Here is a 20,024-nt window from a genome sequence, read left to right on the forward strand (position 1 = left end):
GACTCCAAGAAGAGCAGAAGCAGATAAAAAGCTTGCTCTTCATTCCAATTGACACTGCCCAAGCCTCAGAGGGAAAGAAAGAAGCCACTGCCCTTGCACAACTCCAACTTTCATAGGTCCAGAAGTAGATGAGTGGCTTTCCATCCAAGCCAACTGCCACTGCTTTGGCCTCGGAAGGAGAGAAAGAAGAAGTTACCACTACTATGGTCTTGGAAGAAGAGAAGGAGAGTGTATCTGTTGAATTTAATCCCCTCTCACACTGCCATCCCCTTTTCCTTTTAGGTCATATGTTAATTATATTGTACGCCTGAGAGTAGGATACTGTTATTTTGTTCTTTTTCTTGTAGAGTTCCACAGTAATGGCACTATATAAAGGAGGAGGGGGATAATATTGTTCATAAGACTTACAACAGGAATGGTTAAAGTGTGGTCCATAGACTATTTGAGGCTCCAATGGTCATTTTTGGAGATGCCAGGACCCAACAGGATTAGAAAAAATGCCTCTCAATATGCTCACTCTCAATGCTGTCTGAGGATAGGGGACGTTTTTTGTATATTTGGTTCCCCTGTTCCAAATATGCATACAATGTCCCCTACAACATTTGCACACAAAAAAATCTTTGTCATGGTTTACTGACCCTTGAGAAATTAAGTTTTAACAATTTTGTAAGGATTCTGAATGTTCTTTCTATCAATGTCTGACAATAAGGAAGGATGGAAGTTAGAAGTTGTGTAGAATTTTTGCCTTAAATTCTATTGTTAGTCCAGACCCATTATAATGTGACTCAGATTACTTATATGTTTGATAATTCAATGGGTGTCCCCAAGTTGGAACTAACCAGCAGGATTCCTAATGTCCATTTTTTTCCTTTTTGTGCATATTCTTCACACTTCCAGGGAAGTCACAGTGAGTGTTATAAACAGTCCAAGAATGTCTGAAGAGCCACATATATTTAATTATTACTGTCACTATCACACAATGGAAACACCTGGCTAATTAGAAGGAAATTAATATTAGACTATGATAAAAACATATTGTTTCCCAATCCAAGCTTTTGATCAATACAACAGCATAGAATACATAATTTCTTCAATTACCTGCTTATTAACAGGGCTTTCTCCTTTCCCCACCTCCTTTGGAAAAAGGACAATGCATGAAAGCTACAATTCTGGTTCTTGCCAAGTAGCCCTTAGATACTGCTGCACAGAGGTTGCATCAGGCCGCTGTAATTAGTAGACAGTCCTTGTGTTAATTAAAATCAGCCAGAGCTTTAGAGTTATATGAAGTGTGACTGACTTTATAATCTATAAATGTTGATGTGCACATTTTAGCTAATCCTTTGATAGCTGACTTAGCTGCAGTTCTGATAGCAGTGGGTTGCATTCCCTACAGACTTCGCAAACTAGTAACATCACAGTGGATAAGGACTGCAGTTGATATTATGCTGACTGGTGTTTTCTTCAAGGTGACACACATATACTCATTTATGCTCCTGACTCCTTTCTTCTTTCTTAGATAGAATGTATTAGAGCAAGTGTTCGAATAATGAATTGGGAAATTAGTGGATTCTTTGAAATATGATAATTGTCCTATCCTATACAACCAAATTATCCCATCCTAAGTAATGATAAGTATCCTGCTACCCTATCTAAGGAAATTACATTTATAAGTAAGGAAGTAATCCTAGCACAATACCTTTTCCAGAAACAGGAATTCCAGCATCCAGATTTGGAGGGTTTTGTTGGGGTTTTTTTAAAGGCAGAAATTAGAATTCACAGTTGTGGGAGAGGCCATGATTGCTCTGGAATTTTCTAGTATAGCTCCAGAAAGTACTGTGAGTGTAAATCTCCAGATGGTTCATGATCCCACTAGCATATGTCTCAAAATTTCATGAATTGAAGTGTAACACAGGGAGATTTGGATTAATTGGTTGCAGAACCCATTGGTTCCACCAAGAGATTCAAGGATTAGCTTCTCTCTTTCACCAAGTAGTAGCAGGCATTAATATATTTTCTTAAAATGTAATCAGTGTGGAGGGGTGCAGATAAGAAGAAAGATAAAAATGGCAAAACCACCCCCTTATGACCTGCCTGTGCAGGTAAACAGTGGTAGGACTCTGGAAATACTGAGCCATCTTCTACCTCTTTTCCCACCATAACCACAAGATACAATTCTGCCCATGTACTTACGACCAGGATATCAGCATTCATGTGTAGGGAAGTAGAATGATAGAATCATAGAGTTGGAAGAGACCTTGTGGGCCATCCAGTCCAACCCCTGCCAAGAAGCAGGAAAATCGCATTCAAAGCACCCCCGACAGATGGCCATCTAGCCTCTGTTTAAAAGCCTCCACAGAAGGAGCCTCCATCACACTCGGGGGCAGAGATTTCCACTGCTGAACAGCTCTCACAGTCAGAAAAGTCTTCCTAATTTTTCTAATGTGGAATCTCCTTTCCTGTAGTTTGAAGCCATTGTTCTGCATCCTAGTCTCCAAGGAAACAAAAAACAAGCCTGCTCTCTCCTCCGTATGACTTCACATATATTTATACATGGCTATTGTATTTCTTCTCAGCCTTCTCTTCTGCAGGCTAAACATGCCCAGCTCTTGAAACCTCTCCTCATAGGGCTTGTTCTCTAGATCCGTGATCATTTTAGTTGCCCTTCTCTGGACACATTCCAGCTTGTCAACATCTCCCTTCAATTGTGGTGCCCAATTCCAGTATTCAGGTGTAGTCTGACCAAGGCAGAATAAAGAGGTAGCATGAATTCCCTGGATCTAGACTCTATACTCCTATTTATCCAGGCCAAAATCACATTGGCTTTTAAAGCTGCCACATGACATTGTTGGCTTATGTTTAACTTGTTGTCCACACAGACTCCAAGATCTTTTTCATATGTACTTCTATCAAACTAGGCATCCCCCATTCTGTATCTTTGGATTTCATTTTTTTTTTTGCCTAAGTGGAGTGTCTTGCATTTGTCCCTTTTTTTTCCCCAAATATTTTTATTGGTTTTCTTAGAATACATCAATACATCAATATCTTCAATAATCTTATATTCCATCCTCAATTCATTACATCAACCAAAGTGTATATATATCTTGTATACATTTTTCCCCCACCTCTGTGCCCCCCCCCCCTTCTGAGCCACTTCAATTTGCATTCTCTTTCCAAACTACCATTTCTTCTTGTGGAGGTAATTTCCCGTCTACTTCTTTTAAGCCATTCTCAATAAATTTTCTCCAAACTTTATCACAATCATTTTCCTTCTATACCCCTTTCCTGACTCTTAACCTACATGTCAATTTATCATTTATTGCTATTTTCCCTCTTGAACTTCATTTTGTTAGTTTTGGCCCATCTCTCTAATCTGTTAAGATCGTTTTGAATTCTGCTTCTATCTTCTGGAGTATTAGCTATCCCTCCCAATTTGGTGCTGTCTGCAAACTTGATGATCGTGGCTTCTAACCCTTCATTTAAGTCATTGATAAAGATGTTGAACAGAACTTCTTCACCAAGTTTCTTCTGAATGGCAGTAATTTGAAATTCCAGTTATTTTGGTTTTATTCAAAGGAAGTCTTCAAAAGTCATGGCAATTTCAAAGGTTATTCACAATTCAGAACCATTAACAATTTAAGGCTTATTTGAATGTGGCAGTTTTGCATATAAAACAGCATTTTTGTGAGGAAAATATTTTAATGCAGAAAAATTAATTTCTGCACAGAAAACATTGCTTTCTATATTGAAAAGGCTGTTTTCTATGCAAATCTATATCCCTGTTACAGCTCACTATGGGCAAAAATCACACTTTCTGTGCAGGAATTAATATTTCTGTATTGAAATGCTATTTTTGATGTAGAAAGTGTCATTTTCTATACAGCATAATGCATATAAATTTTGTGCAGAATAAGATCTGAACAGTGAATACTCCCATCAATCCAAAATTCTTCTCACAACTGTTTAGATTTTTTTTGATATTTTAAACTATTATTTCCATCCCTATATATCATGGCCTGGGTCATGGTGAACTTTATATTTTTCATTCTGTCTACTTTACACATCCATCCACATATAGTCTTCCTGGGATATCTGAAACACCTTTTCACCTTTTGCACCCCAATACTGCATAGGTCTACAGGATTGTTGTTTCTCAGTGTCACCTTAGAGACCCCTTTGTACACAAACTCAGTCTCTCATCATCCTCTGCCCTCTTCTCTACTTTCTCTCTCCCCTAGGCTAACCAAGAAATGCATTATTCAAATGCCCTCCAACTCCACATATTGCTAATTATATATTAATCAGGTTCCAACTTCATTTCTGTTCATGACATAATCCTAGCTTCACCATGACACTGACAGAAAGAGCTGTAGGAATTTGGAGTGAGCTTGTGCAAATGGCACTTCTCTTTTTAGGCCTGTCAGTTGTAATGGAATATTTGATGAGGAAGTAATAACCCCAGAGTTCCTTATCATGCAACGTGAAAAGAAGAAGGGGAAAAAATTACACTTTCATCAGCTTTTATTTATTCATTTATGTTTTCAATAAGGTCATTTGTATGTGACATTTCAGATAATAATAGGTTATAGTTTGTGTGGTTGGTTATATATGTGTTTGTTTTTAAGCAACTTTGCTTGAAACTAACTTCATAATTTTCCTCTGACTAGCTGAATGGCTCAGGTTTTGTACATGTTCACAGGATCTCTGGATTTAAAAATAAATACGTTTTCCAGGATAGATAGATAGATAGATATATGCATGTTCTGTTTTGCTATGTAAGATGTGGGAGGATGAATTTTGGGATGCCACAATGAGATTATGGAAATAATGTGTTTTTGATATATATACCAGTTATAGATATTGGTGACAAAAATAACAAAATGAATTTCAATAGGGAGAAAGGAGAAACGTAAGGCCCTATACTTAAAAAGGGCAAATGAAACACACAAATATAGGATGGAAGGCAGCTGGCTTCAAAATAGTAAAATGAAAAAAAAATCTAGGAATTTTTGTAGACAACAATCTGAATATGAGTCAATACTATGGTGAAGCAACCATGATGTAGTTCTACGCTACATCAACAAGAGTAGTGTCAACGTCAAGGAAAGTAGTAATAGCACTCTATTTTGCTTTGGTCACATCTCATTTGAAATACCGTGCTCAGTTCTGGACTTCACAATGCAAGAAAGAAACTGGAACATGTCAGAGAAGAGTGATCAAAGGTCTAAAAACCAAGCATTCTGGGAAAGCAACTCGCAAAGGGCTTCACAATTCCTATCTCTACTATAGAAGATCTGAAAAGAAGTGCTTTTTTCACTAATTTAATTCTAGAAGGAAACAATTAGTCATTTTGGATTTTTTCCTGTTGCAAGAAACAAAACCCAACAGTTTTTTAGATCATTCACAGTCAAGGTACAAAATGTGAAATTTTTGTACTGTTTTCCGTGCAAGAGAACCACTTGTGAATTTTGCATAACTTTCAACAGTCCATGATACTCTTCATCACGTTTTTCTGACACATTCAAGAAACCCATATTTTACAATTTTCACATGTTTTTGAATAATATTTTCACCATCAATGTTTGGCTAATTAATTTTAGAATGAAAACATATTATTATGATATGTGGTACATTTTGAGGTAACAAAAGAAAAAGCAAATAGAGGTAGCATTTAAAAGTGGGAACACAATCAAGAAAAGCTTGGTTTATTGGGCATAAGGTATCAAAGAAGTTGATATTTTGCTCTTGTTTTTGTGTGTCCTTTGTCCAATCACTGTCATATTTTGTCAGTTTACCAAATGTGGAAGAGAGAAATGTGGCACATATGTTTACATGAAGCTTTCAAAGAGCTCTTGTCATTTTTGAGAACTCTCATGGCCCCAAGGAGATGTAACTGGAATGAGTATCTGATTCTGTATAGGGGAGGGGTGCACAAAGTCAGAGAGAGAGAGAGAGAGAGAGAGAGAGAGAGAGAGAGAGAAATGAAATTCATGTTGCAAGCAGATTGCTTTGGATTCAAGTGTTTCTAACCCTCCAATGGTCTTAATTTGGAAACACTTTCTCTAATAAGGTCAGATAAGATCATATCAAAGGCCTATTAGGTCCAACATTTAGTCTCCTCTGTGACCTACCACATGCCTATGGAGAACCTAAAAAAGATTTGTTTTTCTGTATCATATAATATTTTACTACTTGCATTCCCTAACAGCTGGCACCATGAGACATACAGTATTTCCTGCTATTGGAGGCCATGTTTATCTATCCTCACTAATATCTTTAGATGTAAAAATCAGTGGATAAATATGGGATAAAAATGTTTTCGGTTCCATGTATTGTCCTGAATGTCCCATATAATTTCACTAGAAGACCCCAGGTTTTTGTATGATAAGAGAAATGGAGCAGATAACCATGTAGGAACTGGCTGTCACAACTCAGGATCGATTCACCTTGCTCAGAACAACATCACACACAAGCGCTGTAGGTTTTGTAGTTTGTTGAAGAAAGGTAAAATCAAAAACATAGAAATATGGTTGCTGAAGTTCAAGAATCAAATCAGGAACTTAAATGCAAGGCAAAGCTTCCAAGGTCCAAAAGCAAATAACATGAATATAATTCCACAAGCATTGGTTAAACCGGAATCCATGGCATCATGACAAAGTCCCAGGAATGAAGATCCAAAAGCAAAGTCCCAAAGAGCCAACAGCTTTCCCCTGAAAGCCGAGGAGATTTCAAGGAAGTTCATAGGGTGTGAGCGAAGATACTCTGACAAAGAGTTGCCTTCAAACAGATAATTAAATATGCTTTGCTAGCATGAAAGCATTATGTTGCCCCCGAAGTTCCCGCTTGTTTGCAAGCCGGGTGCTTCAGCGTAACCTTAATTGCAAATGGTCCTCCCTACACAGATCCTCATTATTTTCAAGGCCTGATCCCTCGTTATCTTGTGACTGGCCTGCCTGGGAATCGATAGGCCCTGAGTTCACAGAAGGACCAGTTGACTCCTCCACCTGCAGCTGTGAATCCAAATCATGACTGTCTTCTAAAACAACATTCCTTTCCCTGGAAAACTGAGGTGCTTAAAAATCAACACTGTCTGGCTCAACATAGGGACAGGCCCATAGCCAGGATTTTGTTTCGGGGGGGGGGGGGGAGCTGAGTTTGATTCGGGGGGGGGGCTGAGTGAAAGAGGGTCTACCCTAGCAAACCTTTTGTATCGTTACCCCAATACCCCCATGTATATGGGATATATTGAGTATAGTGATCAGATCATGATATGAATAAACATAGCAGTTTAAATAATGCACTAGTAAGGCCTTCTTGCGGACCACCATCAGAATTTCAGGGGGGGCTGAAGCCCCCAAGCCCCCCCCCCCCCAGCTACATGCCTGCACAGGGACATATGCAGAAATCTGTAACCCATCATCCTCCTCGTCCTGAGGAAACTCAGGCTCAGAAAGAGGAAACTCAGGCTCAGAATGCCCATGTTCAGGCTGAGCCACAACACTCTCAACAAATTCAATGCCATATTTAGTTTTCTTTTCACATCACTTTTACTTGCTTTTTTGTAAACTAAAAAGGCCAAATGCTGTAACCTTTCCTTATAGGAGAGATGATCCAGTTTACTAATCATGCTGTTGCACTTGTCTACATGTTTTCCAGCTCTACAATATCCCTTTTGAAGTGTGGTGATCAGAACTTCGCATAGTTCTCCAAGTGTTGTTGTTCCACAGCAAAGCATTGCAGTAGTTGCCGGTTTTTTTTTCAAATCCTTTCTGAAAGATTCTCCACACAGAGCTTACTTTTTACACAGCAGTCACACAAATGATCAACAATTCCATCTAACTATCCAGTACAAATCGAAGGTCATTTTTGTGGTCAGACACTGCCAATTTGTTTCCTGTAAAAATATATGAAGATATTTTCCCTACATGTGTACCACTTTATTATCGTTTATACTGAATGCTTTATCATTTTATTATTCATTGCCTCTCTCCATTTTAGAATGCTTTGTGGTCATTTTTGGTTTTCTTTTCCCATCCTCAACATGGTAGTGTACATAGCAAATGTGATAACACCAGTACTCACTCCTTAGTTGAAATAATTTGTCAGTCACACAGAACATGAATCCTTATATTACTTCACTGTATTTACTTGAGTTTAATGTGCCATTGAATCTAATGTGCACCTCAATTTTCAAGACCCTGAAACAAAAAAACGTATTTATTGCAGAATGTAAGTGTAGTGACAAAAATGCCCTCTATGTAATTTAGAAACCGAAGCTTCCAAAGAAAACCTGGGGATGCAGCTATGCTGTAGAATGAATCCACTTTAATTGCCTCGCTTTAGTGCTATGGAATCATAGAGGCTGTAGTTTGACAAGGCCTTGAGCCTTCTCTGTCAAAGAATGCTGATGCCTCACCTAATAATAATAATAATAATAATAATAATAATAATAATAATTCCACCAGGTGACAGCTGCATTGAGGAAAAACAACAGGAAAAATTCAGCCGCAATCAAGACCTCAAAATTGAACTGCAAAGGCTCTGGTATAAACAGGTGGTCCCAGTGGTCATTGGCGCACTGGGTGCCATGCCAAAAGATCTCAGCCGGCATTTGGAAACAATAAACATCGACAAAATCACGATCTGTCAACTGCAAAAGGCCACCTTACTTGGATCTGTGTGCATCATTTGAAAATACATCACACAGTCTTAGACGCTTGGGGGCTGTTTGACTTGTGATTTTTTGATATGCAATCTAGTATATAGATCTCATTTTCTGTGACATACTGTGCTTTTATGTCAGTAAAATATTAATAATAATACAACAATAACTTTATTTTTCTACCCCGCCTCCATCTACCCAATGTGACATGGGGCAGCTTACATAGGGGACAAAGTGCCTGGAACAATATAAAAAGTAAACACACATTACAATAAAACCATAAGCATATAAACCAATAATCTATGGTGAGAACTGTCATAAAACATGGCTAATTGTAACCAGGAACAGGGGAATTCCCAGGATCGCATAGTGTTGAGCCATGACTGTTAAAGTGGAGGTGATGTTCCCTCTAATAGGAGTGCCAGGTTCTCCTGAAGCAGCTTCCCCTTTTGCTTTTGCTCAGCACTAAGATTACTTTATTACACGAATCTAATGTGTGCCATAATTTTGGAGAGGTAATTTAGCCAAAAATGGTGAGCATTAATTCGAGTAAATAGAGTATTTACATTACTTTGTGAGAAAATTGTGTTCTTTTTTAATGTGTTATTGAGCTCTAACAATATCTCTTCTTGTATGAAGTTAGACATCTTGGGTGAAGTACTTTGTAAAATGCCTTTAGGTAAAGGTAATGGTTTTCCCTGACATTAAATCCAGCCGTGTCCAACTCTGGGGTGTGGTGCTCATCCCCATTTCTAAGCTGAAGAGCCAACGTTGTCTGTAGACCCCTCCAAGGTCATGTGGCCAACATGACTGCATGGAGTGCTGTTACCTTCCAGCTGGAGTGGTATCTATTGATCTACTCACATTTGCATGTTTTCATACTGTTAGGTAGGCAGAAGCCAGGGCTAACAGCAGGAGCTCATCCCACTCCCCAGATTCAAACTTGCAACCTTTCAGTTAGCAAGTTCAGCAGCTTTCAGTTAGCAAGCCCACTGCACCACCGGAGGCTTCAAAAATGTCTTGGAAAGTCCCAATAAGCAATGTAATACGGTGTGGTTTTGGTAATACATATGTTTGTTGGTGCTCAAACAAATAATGGAGCAAGACTCCTTTTCTGAAACTATATAGATTTTTTCTTCTGTAAGAGCCAATTATATGCCTCATTTTTTTTATCTTTAATAATGCTTTCCACCGATTTGCCCAGAATATATGTTAAACTAATCTGCTTATAAATTCCTGGATCACCTCATGATCTACCTTTTAAAGCTGACATTACATTGTCCTCTTTCCAGTTTTTTAACACTGAGACCAATCTTAGTGGCATATTATATATTTTTGTTAGAAGATCTGCAGTTTTATATCTAAATGTTCTAAGAACCCTTAGATTGATCCCATGTGTTCTGGATGATTTTTTTTTTGCTTGTCAAGAACTTCCTCTATTGTTACCCAAGTTTGCCTTTGTTCCTAAAGTTTCACTTTTAAAACAAATAGAAGTCTTTGCTTTGTATCTTCCATATTGAGGGCAGATGCAAAGAATTCATTTGGCTTCTCTACTATCTCTAATTTTTTCTTGTCTTTGCCATTCACTTATCAAAAATAGTATTTTATATGGTTTATCCATTAGTCTTTGGTTGGGTGAATTTCTATTCTGTCCTCTAACTTATCTGGTTTGGGTTTTTTGTGCTTAATTAAACAGATTTTCTGTATTGTTACATTACATGACTAGCAACACTTACTGTAATATTGTCTAAACAGTCAACATATATCACTAAAAGTATAGGATGAAACAAGAAATGTGTACCTTGAGATCTCCCCCCCACCCCCCGCCGTCTCATGCACGGTTGGTGGGGACAAAGGAGAGAGCCTTCTCGGTGGTGGCCCCCTGGCTCTGGAACTCCCTCCCTAGGGAGATCAGACAGGCTCCCACCTTGTCTTCCTTTCAGAGTCAACTAAAACCCTGGATGTTCTGGTGTGCTTTTGATTAAGCAGCTCACCAGTAACTTTCCTGTCCCTACTTGAAGTTCCGCACTTTACACCAGCCTTCACTTTACACCGGTATATGATCTACCTCAACATGTGTTATGACAATATTTCCTGCCCAGTTTACTGTATTGTTGCACTTTCCTGCGCTCCTGTAAAAATGTATTGCACTCATTGTATCTGTACCTCAGCTATGTTTCTTTCAGCCATATTGCTTTTATATTGCTTTCAATTGTTTTGTATTTGTTTTATCTGATGTTTTAATTTGTTTAGAGTGTTTTACCTGTGTGTTTTAATTGTAATTTTGGGCTTGTCCCTTGTAAGCCACCCTGAGTCCCCTAGGGGAGATGGTTGGTGGGGTAGAAAAATAAAGTTATTATTATTATTATTATTATTATTATTATTATTATTATTGACACAAAAGCACAGTATGTCATAGCTAATGAGATCTATATCCTGGATTTCGTATCACAAAATCACAAGTCGAACACTTCCCAAGCTTCTAGGACTGTGTGATGTATTTTCGGATGATGCGCGCAGATCCAAGTAAGGTGGCCTTTTGCAGTTGACAGATCGTGATTTTGTCGATGTTTATTGTTTCCAAATACCGGCTGAGATCTTTTAGCACAGCACCCAGTGTGCCAATGACCACTGGGACCACCTGTACTTGTTTATACCAGAGCCTTTGCAGTTCGATTTTGAGGTCTTGATAGCGGCTGAGTTTTTCCTGTTGTTTTTCCTCAATGCGACTGTAACCTGGTATGGCGACATCAATAATCCAGACTTTTTTCATTTCTTTTCCAAAATCGTGATGTCTGGTGTATTGTGTTTCGAAACTTTGCCAGTCTGGATTCGAAAGTCCCACAGTATTTTTGCATGTTCATTTTGCACGACCTTTGGGGTTTATGATCCCACCAATTCTTTACTGCTGGCAGGTGGTACTTGTGACATAAGTTCCAGTGAATCATGATCGCCACAGAGTTGTGTCTTTGTTTGTAGTCTGTCTGTGAGATTTTCTTGCAACAGCTGAGGATATGATCCATGGTTTCATCAGCTTCCTTGCACAGTCTGCATTTTGGGTCATTTTGGGTCCGCATATTTTTCAATCCTGGCCTTAATTACATTGGTTCTGATGGCTTGCTCCTGGGCTGCAAGATTCAGGTCTTCTGTCTCCTTCTTCAGGGTTCCATTCATGAGCCATAACCAGGTCTTCTCCTTGTCAACTTTTCCTTCAATCTTCTCAAGGAACTGCCCATGTAAGGCTTTGTTGTGCCAGCTGTCAGCTCTGATTTGGAGTACAGTTTTCTTGTACTGACTCTTTGTCTGCTGTGCTTTGAGAAGTTTCAGATTATTGACTTCAATTAAAGCAGGTTCTTTCTTTGACATATTCTGCCAGGGCATGTTTTTCTTCTTCAACAGCTTTTTTGACTTGTAAATGTCATCTGCCCCCAGACTTTCTAGGCAGATAGAGCCGGTCAACATCACTGCAAGGATGTAATGAATTATGAATGGTCATGAATTTTCTTGTTTTTCTGTCCAAATTGTCCAGTTCTGCCTGCTTCCAGTTTATGATGCCAGCAGTATATCTTATGACAGGTATGCTCCAGGTGTTTATGGCCTTGATGGTATTGCCTCCATTGAGCTTGCTTTTGAGAATTTTTCTGACACTTTGAATGTATTCTTTGCTGACCACAGTTTTCACATGTTCATTTTTGATGTTGTCCAGCTGTCATATGCCCAGATATTTATAGGCCTCTGGCTGGTGACACTTTATTGCTTGGCCATTGGGCATATTTATGCCCTCACTTCCAATTTTTCCCTTCTTCGGTGCCAATGTCAAACATTTGTCCAAACAAAACTCCATGCTGATATCAGTGCTAAAGATTCGGACAGTGTTATAATAATCCTGGTAGTTCAACAAGTGCTTCAGATGCTGATTCTTCAAATTCTTGCAAAGGCTCCACATATTATTATTATTATTATTATTATTATTATTATTATTATCCCTAAGTTCTTCCCAATCACTTTTTACCGAAGAAGAAAGAGAAGAGTGTAACAGATAAACATTTAAATACAAACAATGTGCCTGTGTATAAAATGGCAGAGAACAAAGAAGAGGGTGGAACAGAGGACTACTGTTCCCCCTCATTGGCCCCTTTTTGGCATCAGCACCCCTCAAATAGGGATGCATTCTAGGAAAATGTGTAGAATAATTTGACTGCAGAGAATATTTGCATGACAGAAAGATTCCCCACTACACTCCGATTCCAGGGACAAAGGGTGATGAGGGTCATGAGGCACTGTATGACTACAGGTTGGGGCACAGTTTGATACCACTTTAACAGCCATGAATCAATGCTAAGGAATCCTAGGAGTTGTAGTTTAGTGATACATCACTCCACTTTGGCAAAACAAGGCTAAAGACTTTGTAAAATGACTACTACCATTATTCGATAGCATTGAGCTATGAGAAATAAAATTATTACTTTTACAATGTAGATGCACCCATGATTGTTTTACACATTGAAATCATTTTTACTTATAGAAACCCCAAGGCAAACCTAACACAGGGTTATCTTGACATTATGCTGTTAGAGGTGGGTTGCTTTTGTCTTCCTCTGAGGCCAAGAGAGCATGATTTGCTAACTATCACAATATGGATTTCAGTGAATGATCTACTATCTTAATCTTGTTCACCAAAGTTAAAGTTCACAGCTCAAATCCCTACACCATGTTGACTCTCCATAACATAGGGAGTAATATAATAGCAGCATTTTGGTCTGTTCTGGAACAATTTCATCTTAAAATCTTAAAGTACCCAATTTGGTCTCTGTTTTTCCTGTGCAACAATTTTATACAGTTTAATATATTCTTAGAGACACAGGCCAGAAGTTAATTTGAAATTTTGCAGGCTAACTTCCTAATTTTACTTTTAATGAGTTGCTTCTGGAACTAAACCTAACCTTCCATTTTATTTTATTCTTTGTTAAATGAAGTGAATTTGTTACCTAAATTGCATCTTACAGGTGAAAGGTGTTCTGTAGATGTGCAAAAGTATAATACCGCTTAAATGTGAAAATGCTATGAAGTCTATGCTTGCTTGCTGATTATTCAGAGAAGCAGGTGTTTGCCAAAGGCTCCTCAAAAAGGTTACCACCACTTTCAAATCTGTGTGGCTTTTTTGTTTATATTTTGGAAACCATGTCCAAAATAGGTAGAACTATTATTAGGAATCTAAGTTGTCATACAATTTTAGAAAAAAAAAAGATCTGTTCATACTTTGTGCCCATGCATGTCTGAAATCTTCTTCCCCATGTTTATAAAACAGTAGATCATAGAATCATAGAAATGGAAGGAACTTCCGATATCACCTTCATGTTTGAAAAGGAAATCCACTGCTACTTGAGTCCCTGTTCTGAAGAGAAACATGAAATAAATCTGATGAGAATATCACTGTTATCACTTATAGAAGACCCTTGATAAGTGGCTACCTAACCTCTTTTCCATGGCTCTCACATAAACATTTCAAAGAATCGACCTTTTAAAAACATGAATGTTACATTTTGCAAGCTCTGTCCTTCTACAATCATTTAACTACTTTGAAAGTAGTTGTCATACTTTAGAAACTTTGTTTTTATGGATGCCACAAACTATGAGGAATTGGTTGAGACTCAATGAAACATTCATAGCACAATATGCTGCAGGATGTCTGGCAAAAAAACCATTTTTTTGCATTTTAATAAACTTTCCCCATGTTTTTATGATAGATCCAATTAGGAAATAATATGTATAACCCAGGAACAAATACTGTGTTACATAGTGTTATCAGCTTAGAAGTGGTGACTCAAAAGGTAGCACTTTTTCCAAAATAAGCAGGAGTAATTTTGAATTATAAACACTATTGAAATACAGTCCAAAACTACATAAACCATTGATCTGATCTAATATGAGTCTAGGGTTGCCAGAGCAGACCTATCTCTGGGCCTTAAGTTTCAGAACTATAAGCGGAAGATCACTTTACAGATTGTTAGACTCAATCAAGGAAGCCATTGTTCTGAGTCTGCAGGACCTGAGCATGGCAAATAATGATAGGGTAGCTTGGAGGTCTTTCATTCATAGAGTCACCATGAGTCAAAGTCAACTAGACAGCAGGTAACAACAATAACAAATTAGATTTGCAGTTGTTCAGTCTAACAGTTACTATTGATAACTTGATTAAAGGTTGGTTATAATAAGCTCCCTTGCGCCCTTATTTCCTTTCCATATAATGGTGTCTAACTGATACCAGACTGAACAAGGTTTACAGTAGCAGATTTGCACTTGTTCTCCAGGGCTGTATCTACATTTACCTAAATAATCATGAGTAAGCCTCCCCAGAGCAGTCTCAATGTAGCACAAAAACATTTCCAGAGTCCTTTTGATAGTCCAGGTAGCCAATCTGAGAACACACTGGCACCATCACAACCACTATGTGACCAGCCAGAAGCACCATCCTCACAGAGACTTGCTGGCAGTAGAAGGCTTGCTGCTACTGGTCACATGACTGAGCACCCTATTTATTTGTCGTGTCAGAGCAACCAGTCCATTGTATTACATTTCTAACAGAACAAAGCAAACAAACAGAAAAATACACAACTTGTGATTTTGGTAGCTGGTTAAATGTCCTTTGACCAGTATCTGGCCACTTGGAGTGCTTCTGGTGTTGCTGCAAGAAGGTCCTCCATTGTGCATCCCGTTGTGGCCCCATGAGAAGTGATGCTGTCAGCAAGTTTTTGCAATGTAGGCATATCTGTGAATCTGTTGTTTGTATAGATACTTAATTGAACTGGATCCTGCCTGATCCAGCTCTCCATACCTGCAAAACACTAACATCACTACAGAGTTTCCTGGAAACTCCAGAATAAATTCTATTCCCCCTTGTGCCAGACTAACAGCTGGAGGCAGCACTTCTTCAAATCCAGCCATAGAGATTTGTCTGCTTTACTTTTGTCTTTGTAGACAGGGCCCTGGATTATTCTGGACAGGGCTGACATGAATCAAGGGAGAAAGAGAAATATTTTGTTCTCAATTATGTCAGTATGTAACTATCCATCCCATGATAATATGTTGGGAGAATGAATTGTTATAATCCCACTGATTACTGCATGATTGGCTGGTGAGAAAATAGATGTTAGTTTCTTAAGCATAAGTTGAGACAATCATCTATCCATTATGACATTAATTCTGACTTCATACAGTTCCTTATTACATACAAAATAAGTTCCATAATATTGAACAGAAATCAGAATTATGGAGCTAGCATTATCTTTTAAGTGGTAGTCCATGCAGAGGTGATAACTGGCATTTCATGCTTCAAGACAAATCCTTTTGTTCTTTAATAATTGCTTAAAGCCTCTGACTAGTTCTGCTCTGGTTATAGCCATATAAGATGAGGTTGCTGCATAGCTTTGATGTTCCCAGTAGCATCATTTTTGTATGCTTTTGTTTTGTTTTGCTTGTTTTTTGTCATTTGGTTATTGCAAAACAACCTGCTTGGTCCCACAGTACCTCAATTAGTACTTTACGAATGAAGAGTTCTTCTTATATAATAAGGCAGCAATTGTAGGTTAAATATATACAAATTGAATTTTATTGTTGCCATTATTATTATTGATGGTGTTTCCCCAACTCTGTAATAAGAAGTGTATAAATTATAGTGGTTAAACCTCCATAAATGCATTTAGCAGCTTGTGGTTAACATTTAAACTGTTTGAATTTGAGGTTGGCACATATTCTTGAACCGAGCTCAGGCTTTAGTGTTATTTCAACAGTTTCTGATATTACTCTGTATTTCATTAAGGGCTTATTTCTTAGAGCTTAATGCCAATGTCCAGGTTTGTGGAGGACATGCCCATCCCACCCTGAAATATTGTTCTGGAAAAGTTCCTGGCCAAAAGTATTAAACCTTAAACATTCATCTCTGTTACGTATTACTTCATGGGTTATAAAAATTCACTGGTTATCATAATTCTCTTCACCTCCAGTCTCATTTTTTAATGCACACAGAGAAGCCTATCATGTTACCAGAATTCTTAAAACCTGGAGCACTGTTCATCTGCTTTGTCCCCCACCCCTCCATACACCAACCCCTCTTCTATTTATCTGCTCTTTACACCACTCGGTAATTGTAGAGCTCGGATATAGATAATGCTATTTCTGCCAGGACATCATAATTCAGCTTGAAAAATGTGAAAAGAGAGCAATCTGCTAAATAATCTGGCCCATTTTTAGCAAGTGTTGATTGCGCCTTTTCTCTCCTGTTCTGATTAATATGGTTCTTGAGATTGGCATCTGCCTGATGGTTCTTGCTATAGCAATGAAGTGGTTAACTATGAGATAGAGGCTTGTTGTTGAGTCAACAGTTATTCCCCCCTCTACCGTTGGTGGCCTTTCTCGATCATGTGCCTTGGCTGCGCTCAAGTGCCTTCTGGAGATCACAGGTGCATCTGTCTGAGTACCCATTTGTCTTCACTGTGACTATAATTACTATTTCCTCTCCAGCTCAACTAATTGCTTTTGCAGACCCCTTCCCTTCCATCCCCTTCTCCTCCTCCTCCTTGCTGGGTAGAAAATTCCCTCACACATTGTTCAACATGAATGTGAGCACCAACAAATTGTTTCTGGGGACTGCTTTTTACCCTTTTTTATTTTCTGCTTTGTTAGCAACGTAGTGGTTTCATTAACAGAGAACAAATGAATTCTAGAGAGCAAATAAGAAGAGCACAAACTTGAAGGAAAAAAAATCAGAAAGAATAGGGCTCTATGGAATCAGCTTTAAACAAGCTGGAGTGAAAACTGCCCAAAAGAGGTATTAGCAGGGAGGGAAGAGAAAGTGGAAAGGAGAAAGCTTCTTATTTATTTGTTTATTTGCTTATTTACTTTATTTGTATACCGCTGTTCTCAGCCCTTAGGTGACTCACAGCGGTTAACAACAAGAACAGCAAAAATTCAAAGCTACCATAACACGGTATAAAAAACAGTTAACATTATAACGTATTATAGAAAAGTATACAATTAACAACAATATACAATTAACACCAATAGCCATTCGCTAGCGTCTCATCACTAAAAACATGATCCAGATCCGCCATCCATTGTTCCATTCCTATGCTCATTACATTAATTGCACTGACTATTCGAACGCCTGCACAAACAACCAAGTTTTCACTTTTTTGCAGAATACCATTAATGATGGAGCTAGTCTAATGTCCATGGGAAGGGCGTTCCACAGCCGCGGGCAACCACCACTTATCATTGGGATGTATGCCAATTGTTTACCACAAAGGCAATGTACAATGATGTTGACCACAAAGGCAATGTACAAAGAGAATGGTTATATGCACAAAAAAAGTCAACAGAACCATGGGCAAACTTGCCTTCTGGCAACTCTTTTTTTTTTTTTTTTGTTAGTGTCTTTATATGGTTATGTTATTCTAACTGGAGACTTCATCAGAAATTGGAAAAGTTAGTTGTGGGGGGCTATAGGTCCGAGACAAACTAGTTTGGGAATTCTAAGAATAGCTTTTCCAGGCCTCACCTATTCTAGAGCCTTTCTCCAAACAACTGCAATATATAAACAACAGAGAGACAGGGAGGCCAGTAGCTGGTCCTGCAAGAATTCTTGGTCCATTCACATTGTAGAATTCATAGCACTAGAATTTAACTTTAACTACCATGCTTAAAGTGTGACTATAATTGTGATTTCCTTCAAATCCTGGGATTTGCAGTATAGGAAGGGTATTTAGACTTCCTAAGCAGAGAGCTTTACTGTTTCACTAACTGCAAAACCCAGGATTCCATATGATGCAGCCATAGCAGTTATAGTTCACTTTTGGTTTAACATATTATATCTATATAAATAAAAATGTAAATGTTTGTTTGTGGAATGAACATAACTCAAAAACCACTGGATGAATTGACACCAAATTTGGACACAATACACTTATCAGGCCAACGAATGACCATCACTCATAAAAACACTGAAAAACACAGCAGAAGGGACTTAATAAGCCAAAAAAGCAAAAAGATGCTACAGCGCATGTGAACAAAACCTCTTCCCAGCAAACAAAACACATAATAGCATATCCACACTCTCTTCCGGACTACAGCTCCCAGCATTCCCTAGACCAGGCCCTTTAGGAAAGGAGGGTGATCCAAATGCACTGCTTCCAAGATGCAAGCTTTCTTCTCATTGGATTTCTTTGAGAGCATCCCAATTCCTGAATATTTCCAATTTCCTATTCCTGGACTGCAACTCCAAGCAATCCTCCAGATAGATAAGATAGATAGTTTAGATAGAGATAGGTAGGTAGGTAGATAGATTGATCAGGAGGACTGCTGGGAGTTGAAGTCCAATAATAAGTAAAAAAGGAAGAACAGGGAGAAAGAGGAAGGGAAAGAAAAGGGGGTGGGACGACGTTTCACTACTTCAGTCCTTTCACAGGTGCCTTTTTATATGTGACGATGTGGGGGGAAATATTTTCTTTTTACATCTTTTTACTGCCTTGTACTGATGTAGTTCCCACTTTTTAAATTGGCTGGGACTTTCTTGTGAGCTTTTACCTTGAGGCTTTTATATCACCGGCTTGAGACAATCTTGTAGTAAACAAAGTAACAAAGTTTATTTATAGCTTCTGGCTCCAACGCTTATGGTTACATTTGTGTGTTCTGTTACAGTCTTGAGTCTTACACTCAATATCATTCACTTGGTTAACTTTTCCTCTCAAAATTCAACTGTTACACATCGACAAATATGTTACTTATTCATACACTCGTGATACTGGCACTTCTTTGTTTTCCTTAAAACTTGAGCTCCATTTTCCTAACTGCTTTTCTCTCACAGAAGTTCCTAACTGTACATCACAAAAAGGAATCCCTAACGAACTCATCTTTTCTGACTCTCTAACTGCCTATTTTTAAACTTAACTCGGCCCTTTTGGAATGTTCAGCTCTCTTCCCCCAACTGCCATTTTGGCTCAGTGGCCTTTTCAAATCCTGGCTTACACTCATCTGCATACGACCAATCGGGTGCACGTATGCAAATTAATTTTGTCTCTACTGTTGCTACCCTATTTGAGCTAATTCTGCCACATTGCAACATAGAGCTATACATCAAAAATTTAACATAGATCAACAAATTCGCTACAGAGGGGAAGGAAGGAGAGAAGGAAAGGAAAAAAAGGGAATGAGAGAAAGAAAGAAGGGGAGAAAGAGGGAGGGAAGGTTGGCCACAGCAACGCATGGTGGGTACAACTAGTTATGTATAAAAAAGAAGCTAAATCCAGTTATCAGTCCTAGCTACAGAAGACCCAAAATTAATGATATTTACTCATGTATTTTAATGTCC

The sequence above is a fragment of the Anolis sagrei genome, chromosome 3 (genome assembly GCF_037176765.1).
Source record: "Anolis sagrei isolate rAnoSag1 chromosome 3, rAnoSag1.mat, whole genome shotgun sequence".
Classification (NCBI taxonomy): domain Eukaryota; kingdom Metazoa; phylum Chordata; class Lepidosauria; order Squamata; family Dactyloidae; genus Anolis; species Anolis sagrei.